Below are 16,762 nucleotides of genomic sequence, written 5' to 3'. Positions count from 1 at the left end.
TCAGATATAGTCTAAATAGAGGAGTGCCGAAGTCGTCCTTGGTGTAACCATTCCACCCAAATGGATGTCCTGTCACAGCGAATAACATCGTACAAGTTTTTACAAATGAGGGCCCGATTCATCGTCCCAATGTCTTTCAATCCTTGACCCCCTTCATCTTTCAGTTTACACACCTCCCTCCAAACAACTTTAGCATACCCACTACTCCACGTGCCTTTCCATAGGAACTTCCGTAAGCTTTTTTCAATTTCATTAATGACCGTTTTTGCGAGAATGAAAGCCGAAGACCAATAAATGCTAAGGGACGAAAGCACCGATTTAATAATTTGCACTCGTCCTGCATATGATAAGCTAACCCCTCCCATCTTGCAATACGAGACTCAGCAAGGGTAGGCAATCGGATATCGAAAGTCTAGATGATATTAAGGGGAGTCCTAAATACCTCATCGGCAGTTGTCCTCCTGGAACTCAAGCATCGTCAGCAGCTCCTCTTTCATTCCTTGAGCCGCTCGGGACAGTATGAGATGACCTTATTGCGCATTTAACCGAAGCCCCGACCAATCACCAAAGCGATCCAGTCCATCCTTCAATACACGTATAGAGTCCACCGTTGCTCGACTGAATAAGATAACATCATCGGCGAAACCCAGTTGGAAGATATTGGAGGATTCACATTTTCAATGAAATTGGAAGCGTCCATCTTGCTCAATAATTTGGAGGAAGACCAAGTGCATTACTTCCATAACAAGGACAAAGAGGTATGGAGATAGAAGATCACCTTGGCGAAGCCCTCTTGAGCCCACAAAAAAATGCGAGACTCTAAATGTAATACAAGCATGGATAAATTGAGATCCCAGCGATAGCACATCAACATCAATAAAGCTATCATCCCATGCCAACCAAATACGGTTACCAACAGTTGCATAATCCACAAACGGTTTCCACTGGGGCATTAAGAAAGACTGAATACGAGCAACATTATTCAACTAAACACAAGTCTCAATAAGACCAAATAACTGTAACCTGAACTCCGCAACTAGATCTCTAACAACTAGTTGGTGATCCTGCTTGTTCAGGCCACGAACATTCCATATGCCAACATTCAATATAGTTCAAGGCACAAGGGGCTGCATGTTTTAGGACCCTCAAGAGCTTCATCAATCAAATGCAAATCATCAAAAACATTATAGGTAATAATGGCCTTACCCTTATCCACTCAACTCGGCCCTGTCTCCTTCGTTAGTATGTCTCGATTTTCAACTTGCTTGCTATAAGCTAACTGGTTAGTCCCCTTCTCACAACCATCTCGAGCAGTACTCAATTTTGGTACATAGACAGTCACCGGAGGCTTGGTAGATTGGACCACTTTCTTCACCCCACACTCTTTGGCACTATGCCCTAACGTCATACAACTGGTACACTTTAGCGGCAACCACTCATACTCAACGTCGATCTTACAGGGCGATTCTCCTCCATCTTCATCAGGACTCATCATGATAATATGTTTTGGCACTTTAGAGCTGATATCAAGCATCACACATACATGAGCGAAATCCAGTCTCGTGCATGCTCTTGTAATGGCGTCCGGATACAACGGTTTCCCCACACCATTAGCCACTGTGCTAAGCCCTTCCTCAGTCCATAGTTCCATTGGAAGGTGACATAACCGGATCCAAATGAAGAACTTGCGTATGCTTGAGTTTTCTCATCACCATACTTGGTTCCCACTTTTGCAGGACAATAGGTTGTCCCTGAAACAACCACGGTCCCCCTTCAATAACATCTTCCATGTCAATAACCGTTTTGAATTGGAAGAAAAAGAACCCATTTTCAGTCGCATTGACCTCACGCAAAGCTGGCCATATAGATTTGGTGTACTCCTTCAAGTGATGAAAGTAAGGCCGTTTCTCAAGAAAATATCCCACAGCCGTAGATCTCCATTGTCGAGAACCCTGCTAGATGGAATCTAATGTCGGACGTACAGTGATCTCACCATTTTTGCGCAGAATTGGGACCGTAAGTACAGGATTGGCAATTTTAGTCCTGTAAGTATTGATTTTTTGGCAATTTTGGTCCTTCCGACCAAAATTGCCCAAAAACGCGGCGGAGAGATTTGGGGCTTAGGGTTCCGACGTCCACGTGCGCAACTTAAACATGTAGGAGCTTGCGTGGCGAATGACATGGCTTTAGGCGGGAAAAAGAGCTCCTATTCCCGTTTTTTTCACTGTATGTAAGATCTCTCTCTCTCTTTCTCATTTTTGCTGCTACAAATGAAGTTGCAGGTGAAAAAAAACAGCAAAAATGTCTTCTTTATCATTCTTGCATACATACCTGAAGGATGTCGATGATGCTGTTGACCCACATCTAGAGCGGATAAAGAATGAGGCCATTGGAGATGACAACGATGAGGAGGTGATGCTCCTATTTTGCTCAGCAATGAGAAAAACAGCAGTTGATTTGGTTGGAGGTTCTTGAGAGATTGTCCACTGCAGATAAGGAGCGATTGGGCTTTCTGTTCAGCACTTAGTGGAGAGCTATCAACATGTTTTCTTTTGGTGCCCCTTCTCTAGGCACTACTTGAGATTCGCTTCACTTGGCCCCATCAGTCACCAGTGGGGAATCTAGAAGATGGCATGGAAAGCACCTGCTCAGTGCCTGCTATATAACACAAAAGACTGAAGGCTTAGTGCCAAATTATCCCCTAAACTCCTAAGTCGTACCTGATCAACAATGCTGCTAACCAAACAATCCGGTGAACTCCTAATGCCTTGGAATCTACACTTGTTTCCTCAATCCAAATATGGTACATCGTGAAGACAGGGATGAAAGCACCAGGATTGAAGAAGAAAGCTGAAGGAAGAAGGTGATGAACAGAGCCTGGAAGTCTAGTCTCTGTCGAAGAAAGTTGCTATTTCACAAAGGAAAGTTGTCGTTTTACAACTTGCACTAACACTTTTATTAGCAAGGAGCAATCGTGTTTCTCCTAACACAATTCTTGTAGAAGTGAGATTTTATTAGTTGATTAGCAGCTAGTCGTTGGGTTTGTTAGTAACTACCTTCAAATATAATCACTGTACTTCTTCCCCATTTTTATCTGAGAGATACTGAAATGGAACTCGATTTCTTGATTTTATGTTCTTGCTTCTCGACACACCAAAGACATTTTTGCTGTTTTTCTTCACCTACAACTTCATTTGCAACAACAAAAATGAGAGAGAGAGAGAGAGAGAGAGCTCTTACATACGGTGAAAAAAGCGGAAAGATGAGCTCTTTTTCCCACCTAATGCCACGTCATTGGCCACGCAAGCTCCTACGTGTTTAAGTTGCGCACGTGGACGTCGGAACCCTAAGCCCCAAATTTCTCCGCCGTGTTTTTGGGAAATTTTGGTCGGAAGGACCAAAATTGCCAAAAAATCAATACTTACAAGACTAAAATTGCCAGTCCTGTACTTATGGTCCCAATTCTGCCACCCCCCCATACTTACGGGACCAATTTTGCAATTTTGCCATCAGCCAAATTTGGCTTCCCACCACACCTACAATTTTTTCAGCGCATCCATGGACGCAAAGTCAACATCAACAACTCTGTACGCCAGATTCAAGAACTCCTCAATATTGAATTCAGCCAGCGACTGGTTTGCATCACCTTCTCCATTGCCATCGCTATGGTTCGCTTGGCCAAACCCTAGATACGATTTATCCCCCCCTCCCCCCCATCATCAAGACTTCTATTTTATCCATAGGAATCCGACTTCCATCCCCAATATTGCTAAAGCAATTGTCTGTATCCGGAGAGGAGGCAATTTCCATCGTCTTCCTCCCCAGCGCCGCGTCTCCCACGCAAAACCCTAATTTTGAAATTCAAAACCCTCGACTTCTTGGATTTTCAAACACGTAATCTTCTGCTATAATTGGACCCGCGGCCTTCAAAATTGACAACTTAGCAGCACTCAGATCTCAATTTAAAATTCTATTTTTTATGCGAAATCTCAGTTTTGGATTCTCTATTACTAATAAAGCCCAATGATGTTATTCAAAAGAAACTGAAGAAGAATATAATTGTCAATTCATTGGTAATTGTCATTCTTGAAATAACGATGCATTGGTGGCTTCTGTAATAAGAACACTAAAATCGAAGTTTTGGAATACTGAGGTAAAATATGATGGTTATTTCTCTGATACGTTTTCGTACCTCTTTGAACTTGTTATTCTAATTTGTTTTACTTTCACCAAAATTCCACAAATATCTTAACATAAAATTTAAAGTGGTGAATTTATGTAATGCAAACTTGCTCTTACTATTGAGTGCAATATTATGAAATTTACCAACTTCTTTAGTAAATTGAAGTTCCACATCAATTTCATCGAATTCGGCAAAATTGAATTTGATATTATCCCCAATTGGTGCAAATGCATCTTTTGCAGTAATATACCTTTTGAGAACTAATTCTTTTTATGGATGAGCATTTGGAAATATTGAATTAACCTTCTTAATTTACTTTGTCGTTGGATATGAAATATGTTTTGTGAAGTTGGAAGCGTCACACGAAGATGTTACATCATCATTAAAAATTAGTACTCTACTCCTTGTACCCTGGTCAAAACAAATTAAATATATGATTTTAATGAAATCTTAATCCTTTTTATGATATAATTAATAATTCTTTGTTTAAGTTATATTGAATTCAATTATCTATTTGGAATTCAATAATATGGAACTAGTTTTACTTTATATGTTTCATTAAATATTTTAACTTGAATTCTATAGATTCATTACATTAATGTGTAATGGGCCTATATTAATTTTATTTGTATGAATATGTCTTAAATGTTTCTTATCTTTGTGTCTTCCATATAAAATGCAATGCATGTACGATATTCTTTGGTTTATATTTATGTAATGATTCATGCACGTAACTATAAGTAATTTGTATAATAAATTAAATATAATATATTTAGTTGTATAAATCATTAAAATGTATGTGTTCCATAATTACATTAGTGGAATTTAGATGGTAATAATATAAAGTGTCTTATCAATTTCTAATCCCTTAATTATTTAAGTGTTTAGTAAACCTGTGGGATTCCACAAATAATTAGAAGTATATGTGTTCGAAAGTAAGCTTAATTCATAAGCATATCTAATGGCCGGCATGTAAAAATGTATAACTTTGAAAACATATAAAAATGTATATTAGCAAAAATGTACTATGAAATAGAGTTATTTACTTGTATTAAATGAATATTAACAAAAATAACTTAATAACCTTCAGAAAGGGAATTATTTAAAAGTAATTTTTATAAGGTAAAAATATATCTTTACATTAGAATTTTCAAACTAATTTTTAATCCTTCATATAATTTGACTTTGGGATACATATTTTTCTTTGGTTTTCATTGTTAAGTCTGTTTAAAATGTATTAAGAAATTATATTTTTTTCTTGTCATATTTTGTTGAAATTTCAAAATTAGAAAGCTTTTTAAAGATTTTAAAAGTAGGATGGTGTTTTTATATCATTATAGCTCAAGATATTTACTTTTGGGTTGATTCTTATAGAATATTTTGCCATTTTTCTTCTTACTTTAAATTACGATTAACTAATGAAATATTAACAATGTTTATAAATATTTCTTTTATATATATATATTGATTTAATTTGAACTGCCATTATTTTTTGATACTTAATATGAATTGACGTCAATTACAAAATTTATTTGCTAAAATATTTGTTGTTTGAGATTAACGATCGATGCATAGTTTAGGAGATAAAATAGAGTGGTCATACCTTTGGATAATAAGTAGTTCATAAGTTATTATTAGCTTTAAAGATATAGTTTAGCAAATTATTAAATTTGGAAAATATTAAATACTAATTTACCAATTAAATCATGCAGATAGCAGTCAGGGAATTATTGTAAAATAATAATTGCATATATACAGAAGAAAGTAAAATATAATATAAATGAGGAATAGTAGAAAATAAAGTCTAATTAAATATTGATGAATTAATTAAAATGAAATATCAAAATGGAACTGTACTAGATATAACTTGCAATATTAGTGCATACTTTCGTATTCTTTCGAAAGGACATCATTTGTAGAAGAAAATGTTGTAACAGTGGGATGGAAAGCAACCGGCCACGATCATTCAATACAACGATTTTCAGAGCTTCCTGGCTCGATAAGTTTGTTTATAAGTGTTACACTACAAGAGAGCAGGCTATCAGAGACGGAAATCAGAGAAGGAAATATATCCGTCAAAAAATTTAACCTTTCAAAGAAGGATTTAACGACGGAAAACGTTTTTGTCTTAAAATTATAAAATAAATCTTTATATTGACTGGATTTTTGACGAATAAAAATTTTTGGGAAAAAATAAAAAATATAAAAAGTATTCCGTCTTTGATTTTGTCTTTGACTTGATAATAAAACAAAAAATTTAAAACGAAATATTTTCGTCTTAGATTTTGAGAATCTAAGACGGAAATAAAGATGTATTCAAAAAATATTTTTTTTTATTTCCGTCTTTGATTCTGTCATTATTTCCATCTTTATTTTATATTTTTATAAATAAAAATTAAAAATAAAATTTATTTTCGTTTTTCTTTTTTTTTATAGATATTATTGTTTTAAAAATTATTATTGTTAGTACAAATGAAATAAAACCTCAAAATACCCAATCTCCCAAATTGCAGTCACGTACGGAGTGTTCTTCCTTTCTGGCTGTGCCGCCGTCAACAACTCGCCGGTGTATTACGCAGCTAGTTATGGGTGGCCGGTGGAGGAAAGAGCCATTCGAACAAAAATGTTAGTTTTTCTTTGCTTAGTTATCGCTTTCAATCTCCTCTTTATTTTTCATTTTTTCCTATTTTTTACCTTGTTGATTAGCTTAATGTTGAAATAGATTTCTGTATGTAATCATTGATGATTGAGTGGCTTGCTACTTGTTTGAAATTAGAGAAGTATTTGAGTGCTTGCTACTTATTTGATAAATTGCTTGAAAGAGATTGTTGTACGTTTTCTTTTTGGCTCATGATTTATTAACGATGGAGTTGCTATGATGATATGATGATATGATCATGGCTCGTGCTAACTGGACTTAGTGGACAAGAATATTTAGTCATAGGCCGACCATTTTATATGATGGGAGATTAATCAGGTTTTGCCTTAAGAGGCCATTGTGCCATTGATTAGCTACAAAATAGGCATTAACCAATGCTGCAGAAGACTCTTAATCAAAGTAAAAAATTGGAATAATGAAGAAGGAAATTCCATCAATAGTTCTCATGTTTTGCTACTTTGACTCCTGTTCCGTTTTCCCCCTTGGCGCTAACAAATTGTGCTGAAATTCAAAGGAAAGTGAATCAATGCTCAAGAAATGTTACAAACCTACAGCAGATCCTAGAAAATTACACTGTAACTTTGCCATATTGGCCATTTATATTCCTGTCTCAGTGGCCGTGAGCATATTTAAGTTGGCTGAACATGAACCTTTTATTTTCAGTACAAACTGGTATGAAAAGTTGGTGACATTAAGCAGCACAAAAATTTTCAGTATAGACATCCAAATATGCTCTTCAAGCAAACTAGTTATTACTAAAAGCCTGAGAAAATTCAAATAATTAACGTACAAGTACAATAGAACCCTTCCAGACGATGGAGAATAGTTACTTTATTGTTGAAGTAAATAGCTTCAAAATCTGATTTCTTATTGTAATTAGTGGAAGATGGGAGTAGAATCCACATCCACAAAGAGAAAAGAGTATAACAAGAATAAAATGCAGCAGTCACGACTGAAACTGATTTGAGCTGGGCTAAGACATCTAATATGATAATCCGCAAAGATCATACAAAGTTCGAAAGCAAATTAGACCCTTCGTCTCTGTCTACAAAATATATATGGCAAAAACATATAAACTTAGGTCACGGCCATGGATCAAAAGATTCTTGACCACTTTGACCAAGTTGTACTAGTGGGTAGCATTATGTGGTGTTGCCGACAATGAAAATAATGATTCTCCATCCCAAATAGACAATATTAGTTTGTTGGTTAGAGCATGGAGTAGAACGTAGATTGTTTATTCAACAATATTAACAAGAAAATATGCTAGATTTACATGAGCCAGAGAGGCCCTCATCTCTTTCTAATCACAATCCACAATTATCTGACAAAAATTATATATATTAAAAAAATAAATCCCACTTACACATCCAAATATATGATTTGTCTAACCCCACTTGTTTCCAAAAATAGAAATAAAAATCCCACACAAGTTAAAGTACTCAAGTTACAAGAAAGAGCATAAATCAAGAACTTGAATATAACCTAGTTCTCCCCTAAAAGTGATTTAATCTGCAAAAAGGCCACAAAAAATAAACTTGAAATTATTTTCACTTAAAACATATTTCCGTGACTATTTTCACATTGCCATTAATACCTTTGATCTAATATTCTTGTTTCTTTTAGTTGGAGTTCAACAAAAGTTCTCATTTTCAAGCAGTTCCTAAAGACAAATAGAGTAACCTTATTATGAGTATAACTTTGTAATTACTGCTATGATGCTTTACAATATAACTTACAATTTCTTAACCTTTCCTTATAATGGGCCCTTGACCGCTAGTTCTTTATGAAGATATATAATATAGCATATGTCGTTTATAAGTTATTTACATTCCTTAATTTTTTGAACCATTATTGTGCTTAATTAGCTTCTAACTGTTTCAAAATTTTCACTATATGAGACTAATGGCATTGCTATAATAACTCATGCACCACATTTACAAAACTAGAGCAACGGAGTTGCAAGCTACAACTTACGTATTAAGTCCTTCAGTCAGTCTCTTGAGGAGAAGCAGAAAGTAAAAAGATGCTAGAGCAGGCTCTTGAGGAGTCGCAGAAGAGGGAAGAAGATGCGGGAAGGAGAGAAGAAGATGCGAGGAGGAGGGAAGAAGATACACAAAGAAGGGCGGTGGAGCTTGAAGAAATGGTACGCAGATTAATTCAAGAGGTGGGATATACCAATCGCCGGTTTGCAGGTGGATATGGACCCAATGAGCAACAAGATTTTGGTGCAAAGCGTTAGTCAATTTATGATTTTGGTGCAAATTAAAGAGTATTGGAGCTTAAATAGTGATTATCCTTGTATTTAAGTAAAGAGTGCAAGCTCTTGAATGATGCGATGTTTCAAACATTTTTATGATTGTATTTGGTTTATAATTGTAAACATGAAGAATTGCAAGTCTTCTGGGTAAACAATGATAGTATTTCTCATACTTTCACTTTAAGTATATTAATTGGTTTCTTAGTTTTTGTATGGTTTTGGTTGATGCTTGTTTCATTTGTTATAGTTGTGATACTTTATTTTGGGGTGAATAACAATTTACTCCCCTGTGATATTGAAAATGAGCATATTATCCCCCTATGAAAAAAATATAGCAATTTACCCCCCTGTACTTTTTAAAACGAATCAATTTACCTCCTTATACAGAGAGATAAATTACTTCATTTTGAAAAATATAGGAAGGTAAATTGTTGTATTTTAAAAAATAAAAGGGGGTAAATCGCTATTTATTTTTTCATAAGAGGGTAATTTGCTCATTTTGGATATCACAAGGGGATTGCTTGCATTTTTTCCCTTTATTTTGTCCAGGTATTTAGTCTCATTTTATTTCAGCTTTGCTTAAAAAAATTAGGGATTGAAGTAAAAGAGAGCTTTGTCTTCAGCTACAAAATTAAAGACGGATTCAGTGACAGAATCAACCACAGAAATAATGACGGATTTAGTGATGGATTCAATGACGGATTCAGTGACGACAATATTAAATAATCTTTTGCGACGGATTTTAAGACAGATAAACTACGGATTTACAGACGGTTTGTCTAAGTTTGTTTGTTAAATGAAACAGATTTTAAGACGGATAATATTCCGCAAAAAATGCAATGACAGATTCAGCGACGGAATTAGCCATTGGGCTTTCAGCAATAGATTTTCTGATGGAATTAATCCGTCGCTAATACTATTAGCGACGGAAATATAGGCTTCAGAGACGGAAAAATCCGTCTCTGAAAGTCTGTTTTCTTGTAGTGTTAGCACATGCAGGGATCTAAATGAAAACCAAGATAAACTTCTCCATAATTTGGGTTATCAACTGAAAATAATGATTGTAATAAATGATTCAGAAAGTAAAAATCTACATCTTGGGTAATAAATTTCATATATAATAGTTAATCATAAAACTTAAATTTTAGTATACAAATTTTATGACAACAATGAAATATGAACAACTGAATACATATAATCAATATCAAATTCATGAAAAGCACAACTCTTATTCAAGTTCAATGTTAATAATTCATAATAACCAATATCTTTATTGGTTGGCACAATGTAAATCTTGTTCAAAAAGAAAAAGACAAAAAAAAAAAAAAGAAAAAATGATTTGCCTTTGAAAAAAAAAAAGTAGCACCAAATTAAATAAAAGAATAATTTTACGTGGTCGATGGAGTTCTTTCAATAATTTCTATTCTCATTTAATTGAGAAATTAATATTAAGTTTCTAACTTTAATAAGTGCATTGCATACATACCTTCTTGTTCTTGAATATCCTCATGACCAACTTGATAGCTAGTTTGTAAAAAGAGGTATCTGAATCCTGGATATTCTCTTAAAAATGATACACAATATATAAAGATGTAAGGATTGATATCTAAAAATTTTGTAATATGCACAAATTATGTAAAAATATACCTCTTTCTGTGTCACCTCTTGGAGAAAGAAATGGGTACTAAAATGGGTCATAACATCCATAATAATGTTTTATTCTATTCCTATGTCCTGAATGCGAATGAATTCTAATGTACTGTTCAAAATGTATATCACCATTAGTCGCTTAAACCCAAATAGCTGCAACTTGATCGATTGTTGGCAAATTATAAACATACCGGTCTAGCTTCACATCCTTTGAGATATGAAGTCTAGCTTCACACGAAGGATATTCCTTTATTCTTCGAAAGATTTTTGTATATGGATTAGCTTCAAGTACTATTGGGAGTTTTTGCACTGTTGCACCATACATACTTAAATTTTCTAGTATCCTCGTTCTGTTTTCGACCTCATTTTTAGTCTTAGCAAAATATAACTGGAACGGATTAGAGCCCTTCTCATCTAGCAACAATCCAGGAAGATCATGGTAAACCATTTCTTGTGCTCGAAAAGTATATACTCCCTGCCTAGAAGATGCAACTTCTTTATCTAATTTCACACTTAATGAAGTGAAAGAGAAAATACAATTGAAAAGTTGAATAATTTTTCGAAATTCCACAGCCTGTTCTGATTTAGAAGCGAAAAACTCATACAATTTATCTTGAACTTCAACATGCACAAGCTTGACTTTTCCATTATTTCAGTAAAAAGTAGGAGGCTTGTACTCAAACTTTACAACACCACAATAAACACAGTTTGGCATTTTTCCCAGCACATGTGTTTCTGAAGATGCAACCTTATAACTTATTGATCCTAAAAGAAATAATGGTAAAAGTATTGCATTATAATAGAAAATGAAAACCTGTTCATATTTGTTAATGATTTTTTTTTTTTATCGAAATAATTTACATTCTGATTCACATGGAACCATTTGGGCTTTTAGAAGGCAAGGAGCACACAAGTTATACTTATTTGCAGTTGTCTTCCTCAATTTCTTGTGTTTCTTAACTTTATCTATGTAGTCCTTCATTTATGTAGTAGATAGACTGGAATATTTTCTTTTCATCCTATCAAGATTCCACTATCACAATACATATAATGAAAATTATTAAGAGAAACTGTTAAGGAAAGAAAATGTTCTCTGCATGGAAACACACACTCCTATACCTCAAGTTTCACGCACTCTTCACGGCTCTGCTCACTCCGACGGCGCGGCCGCTGAAGACAATGGAGATCCAGTGCCTGATGGTTTTTTTGGCGATTTGCGGGATTTTGATGACGACGGCGATGACTTAGGCACCGGCAACGCTGCTCATGCTCATACGAGCAAAGAACCGCATATCCATGATAGGGTTCCACGTGAGTTCAACTTTTCAGACTTTCTCTTGTTAGCAAATCGAGTGATTGATCAAGGCGACGATGAGTCGATCAAGGCTCTTCACAATCTTCATCGTTGATGGATTGAGAAACATGGAGATCGCAACGTTAATCCGCCGCCATCGTTGCTGCAACATCTAACCCGTGCGGTTCCACCGGTTGACGCGCCTTCCTCGTCGAGTCCCCCGTTTGCTGATGCCTGAACAAGCGGCTGAATTTCTTAGCACTTGGCGCCGCCTTCATCCCACTGTGACACTCGGGTTTCTGCAACACTAACGCCGCCCCTCTCGCCTGATAGGGTTTTTGCTCCCACAACGGCGATGCTAATGTTTTATGTTGAAATAGACCACCACCAATCCCCGCTACTGATCTGCAATACGTGAATGGGGTTAGTACTTCATTGATGGCTGTTTTCCAGCCTCCTTTGCGACAATTGGAGCCGACGATCGTGGACTGTCTCTCCTTGCTGGTGAAGTTAGTCGTCGAATCTGAACCTTCAACGTCGTCGCATTTGGATGCTGTTCTGTCGCTACTAGACCCTTGGATGGGAACTGGGGTTTCGCAATTTCCATCGCCACCACAAGTACCAGTCACGACTGTGGAGCCAATTCAAACTTGCCCACCACGCGTTTCGCTTGCTACAATGGCTGTAACTGTGGCTGCTATTGCTGCTGTTCGTACACTGGTGTCGTTGCGTACTGGATTATTCATTGGCAATATCCCGTTAAATACATGCTCTGAGATTCCTGATTTTGTTGATAAAATTGCTCGCACGTTTAACAATTCATCACGTAAAAAATTGTCCTATATTCCTCTTATATTACAAATGGAGAGGTGATTGTACGTCCGACATTGGAGGTTATACTAGATGGGTTGCGAAGGTGGAAGGCTACATCTGTGGGATACTTCCTCAGAAAAAGACCATACTTCCACCATTTGAAGGAGTATGTGACATCCATTTGGCCGTCTCTCAAGGAAGTCACGACTACTGCGAACGACTTTTTCTTTTTTCAATTTAAATCGATTGCTACCATGGAGGAGGTGATTGAGGGGGGTCCTTATTTGTTCCAAAGACAACCGATTGTTCTTCAGAAATTGGAACTCGGAATGGTGATGAGGAAGTTGAAACATACGCAGGTCTCGGTTTGGATTAAACTACGGCATTTACTAGTTGAGCTATGGACAAGGATGGCCTCTGCACTGTGGCAAGTGGAATTGGCATACTACTCTATCCTGATGCAATTACGAGAGCATGCATGAAACTGGATTTCGCTCGTGTATGCAACATGCTTGATATTAGCTCTAAACTCCAAAAACACATCATTATTTTGACACTGGATGAAGATGGAGGCGAATAGCCGTGTAAGGTGGATGTTGAGCACGAATGGCTACCACCTAAGTGCACTATATGCATGAGCCTTGGTCATCCATCGAAGGAGTGCCCTTTGAATAAACACCCAAAGCCTACAAAGCCCCTAGTCTCGATTTACGTGCCAAAAGCCACCGCTCCTACACAGCCGACTGACATGCACAATTCGACTGGCACGGAGGAATAGAGGGTACAACGCACGGACATCCCAATTCCCAAAACACGCATGGATAGAGATTGAGGGGGGAAGCGTAAGGAACTTGTCATTTATGATACATTTGATGCACTTACGCTACTTGATAATGACATAGATGGCAATATACAGGGTCCTAATAATAGCAGCCCCACCACTGGTGATCCATGTTGAATGTCGCATATGGAACGTTCGGGGTCTGAACAAACGAGACCATCAGCTCGCTCTGAAAGACCTTGTGGTTGAGTTCAGGTTACAATTCATTGGTCTCTTACAAACTTGTGTCCATGTTAATAATATCACTCGCATTCAGTTAGCAATTTTACCCCCGTGGAAGTTGTTTGTGGACCTAGTTACAACTGGTAATTGTATTTGGATTGCATGGGACGATGATGTACTTGATGTTATTGTTCTAGAATTAGGTGCCCAGTTTATTCACTGTCGTGTGTGCATTCGAGCAGTGCATGAAACTGTGCTTATTACTGTAATCTATGGGGCTAATGATGTTGCTGTGCGTCGAGAGTTGTGGGGTTCACTGAGCTTATTGGCACCTCAATGTGAGGAGATGCCATGGCTAGTGGATGGAGATTTCAATTCTTTGCGGGACCTTAGTGAAGTCTGTGGTCCTACAGGGGATATAAGGCTGGTCATGGAGGAATTTAATGCGTGCATTATGGACACAGGGTTACTTCCATTACCCATGTAGGGGGAATGGTACACATGGTATAACTGTAGCACGGACTCGTGTCTATGGAAGCGATTGGATCGAGTTTTTATTAATGACAATTGCCTAGCGAGGCATTCAACATCATTCTATACTAGCCTAGCTCCACGCACGTCCGATCATTCACCACCATTACTAAATGGGGACAAATATTAACAGTTGGGAGGTATGTTCAGATGTGATAATTACCTTACGCTTTCACCGGATTTTATTCCCAGTGTGCAGGCTGTATGGCAATATGACATAGTTGTGTGCTTATGTATGCGATTACGCGCAAACTCAAGGTGTTAGAACCTTGTGTTCCGGCAACTATCAAACTTGCCAAAGGTTTTCTTGAAATGGCACAATAACTAGTCAGCTTGCACATTTTTAGTGTCTTATTTTTGGTCTACTTTATTTCCTCTCCTATTTTTTTTTTTGGCTCACTAATTTTCACATTTTTTCCACTATCTACCACTGGTAAAGATTATTTCGTGTAATAATTATTTGTTTTAGTGAATATTTGTTTTATCTTTTCCCTACTCGAAGTACTCTCTTTCAAATTATTTTAATTTTTTACATAATAATTCGTGTTACCATTATTACTGCAACAAAATTTTTTGTTGAATGATATTCAATTACGAAAAATTTTTGTGAACATGCATTAAATATGCCACATTCAAATAGTAATAATAATAAAGACAGGGGTTATATAGTATGTGAATTTTTCTTTTATCTAATTTTCTACTAAATTTATTTCAAGAAACTTCCAATATGCACGTTTTGTAAAATATAGAACATGATCCGTTGACGTAGACGATTAACATAATTACAAAAAGGTCATGTTGCATTCAGCTTTAGCATTGTATTTTTTGGTAGGAGCTCCTTGACGACAGTTATATATTTTTCCAATTTCTGGATCGGGTGTGTAAAACTTTACGATAATATTTGGAATTATGCCTGAAATATTAAAAGCTGTCGGTGTATAATTATCCTAAACTAGTCTGATAGAAACACATTTGAATAGAAATATATACAATATTCCGGACAGAAAAACAAGACCGACGCGTGATTGATTTGCATAACCTTCGTACAGATACAAGGGAAGAATGACATTGATATCGCTCGAAATATGCGACCTCGAATGGTTATCTTGATCACAGCCACGTACTCTCCCAAAATCTAGTGATTGGGTCCTAAGGGTAAAACACGAACGTGAGGCTCGTCGGGTTCATCCCCGACAACGACCCTCCGATGCTCAAGTTAGAGTTATTCGAGGTAAAAATATGTAAAATGGAGAATGTTAGTCGAAAATATCAAATGTCAGTTAACTCAAAAAGTAGTGCATCGGGGCATTTATAAGGCCCTGTGGATACTGTTGTTTGGGCCACGCGTCGCCATCGGAAGAATGGGCCTCCTCGATCGGACGGCTCCCAGGTGTGGGGGTCTTCAGTCACTAAACGGGATTGGATCATGGACTATCCGACCCGCTTTCAGTGATGCGTGGATCTTGAGCTTTCAATGACAAAATTACCCTTCATTAAGGGTATTTTTGGTATTTTGCATTAAAATTGGTTTCTCCCCACCAGACATGATCAAATAAAGCAATTTGCTCTAAGGGTAATTTCACTTTCGGTACCTTAACTATATTTTTATTTTAGAAATAATTATATTTACATACCTTGATTTATAATTTATTTATACAAATCATTCCTATATTTTAGAACACTTACCAAAATATCATTATCACTTACATAAACCACTCCTTACTTTAAGTGACAACATAAAAATTATCACTTAATATTTTGTCACTAATATCATATTCGGTCCCAATGAAAAAAGTCCAGAACTATTGCTGACATATATTATTGTACTAGCAGTGCAATAATTTACCTATTGAAGGGAAGCACGTCAACATGTCCGTGTGCAGAGTGGCTGTACAATAGAATTGATTTCTGGTCCATTTCTTTAGTTTCTTGTCAATAGAACGCAATGAAATTGTTTAGCTACCTTTGAGTTGATGGGTTTGAATTATAAATTTTAAACTTATATTCATAAATTTATTGAATTTGTTTAAGTTATTAATTTTTGATATTTTCTATTTATATTTAAATTTAGATAATTGTACCATTTATTTATATTTATCCAAAATATTTCACTTATTTTTCTAAATAAATTTAGTTAGTAAAATAATGTACATTTATTTTTATATTCAATATACTATTGTGTTTTTATAGTAGTTAATTGATTCAAATTTTAATTTTAATTTTTAAATTCTTTAAATGTATTAGTTTTATATTTTAAAATTGAAATGAAATGACTCTTAATTTCATTTATTTATCTTTTTAAATAAGGCAAAAACTCTTCATTACTCCCTCGTCTTCATTTCTCATCGTGTTTTAGTCCCTCATCTCTT

At 36.0% G+C, this 16,762-nt stretch overlaps 1 pseudogene; it reads right to left on the bottom strand.

Annotated features, from left to right (window-relative positions):
• Positions 1 to 10,105: 10,105 nt before the first annotated feature.
• LOC148788148 (uncharacterized) lies at positions 10,106 to 11,467 on the bottom strand (annotated as a pseudogene).
• Positions 11,468 to 16,762: the final 5,295 nt, after the last annotated feature.

This window comes from Sesamum indicum, linkage group LG5 (assembly GCF_026168435.1).
Source record: "Sesamum indicum cultivar Baizhima isolate 11 linkage group LG5, ASM2616843v1, whole genome shotgun sequence".
Lineage (NCBI taxonomy): Eukaryota > Viridiplantae > Streptophyta > Magnoliopsida > Lamiales > Pedaliaceae > Sesamum > Sesamum indicum.
The sequence above is the reverse complement of the archived record's forward strand: the minus strand, read 5'-3'. Positions and strand labels throughout refer to the sequence as shown.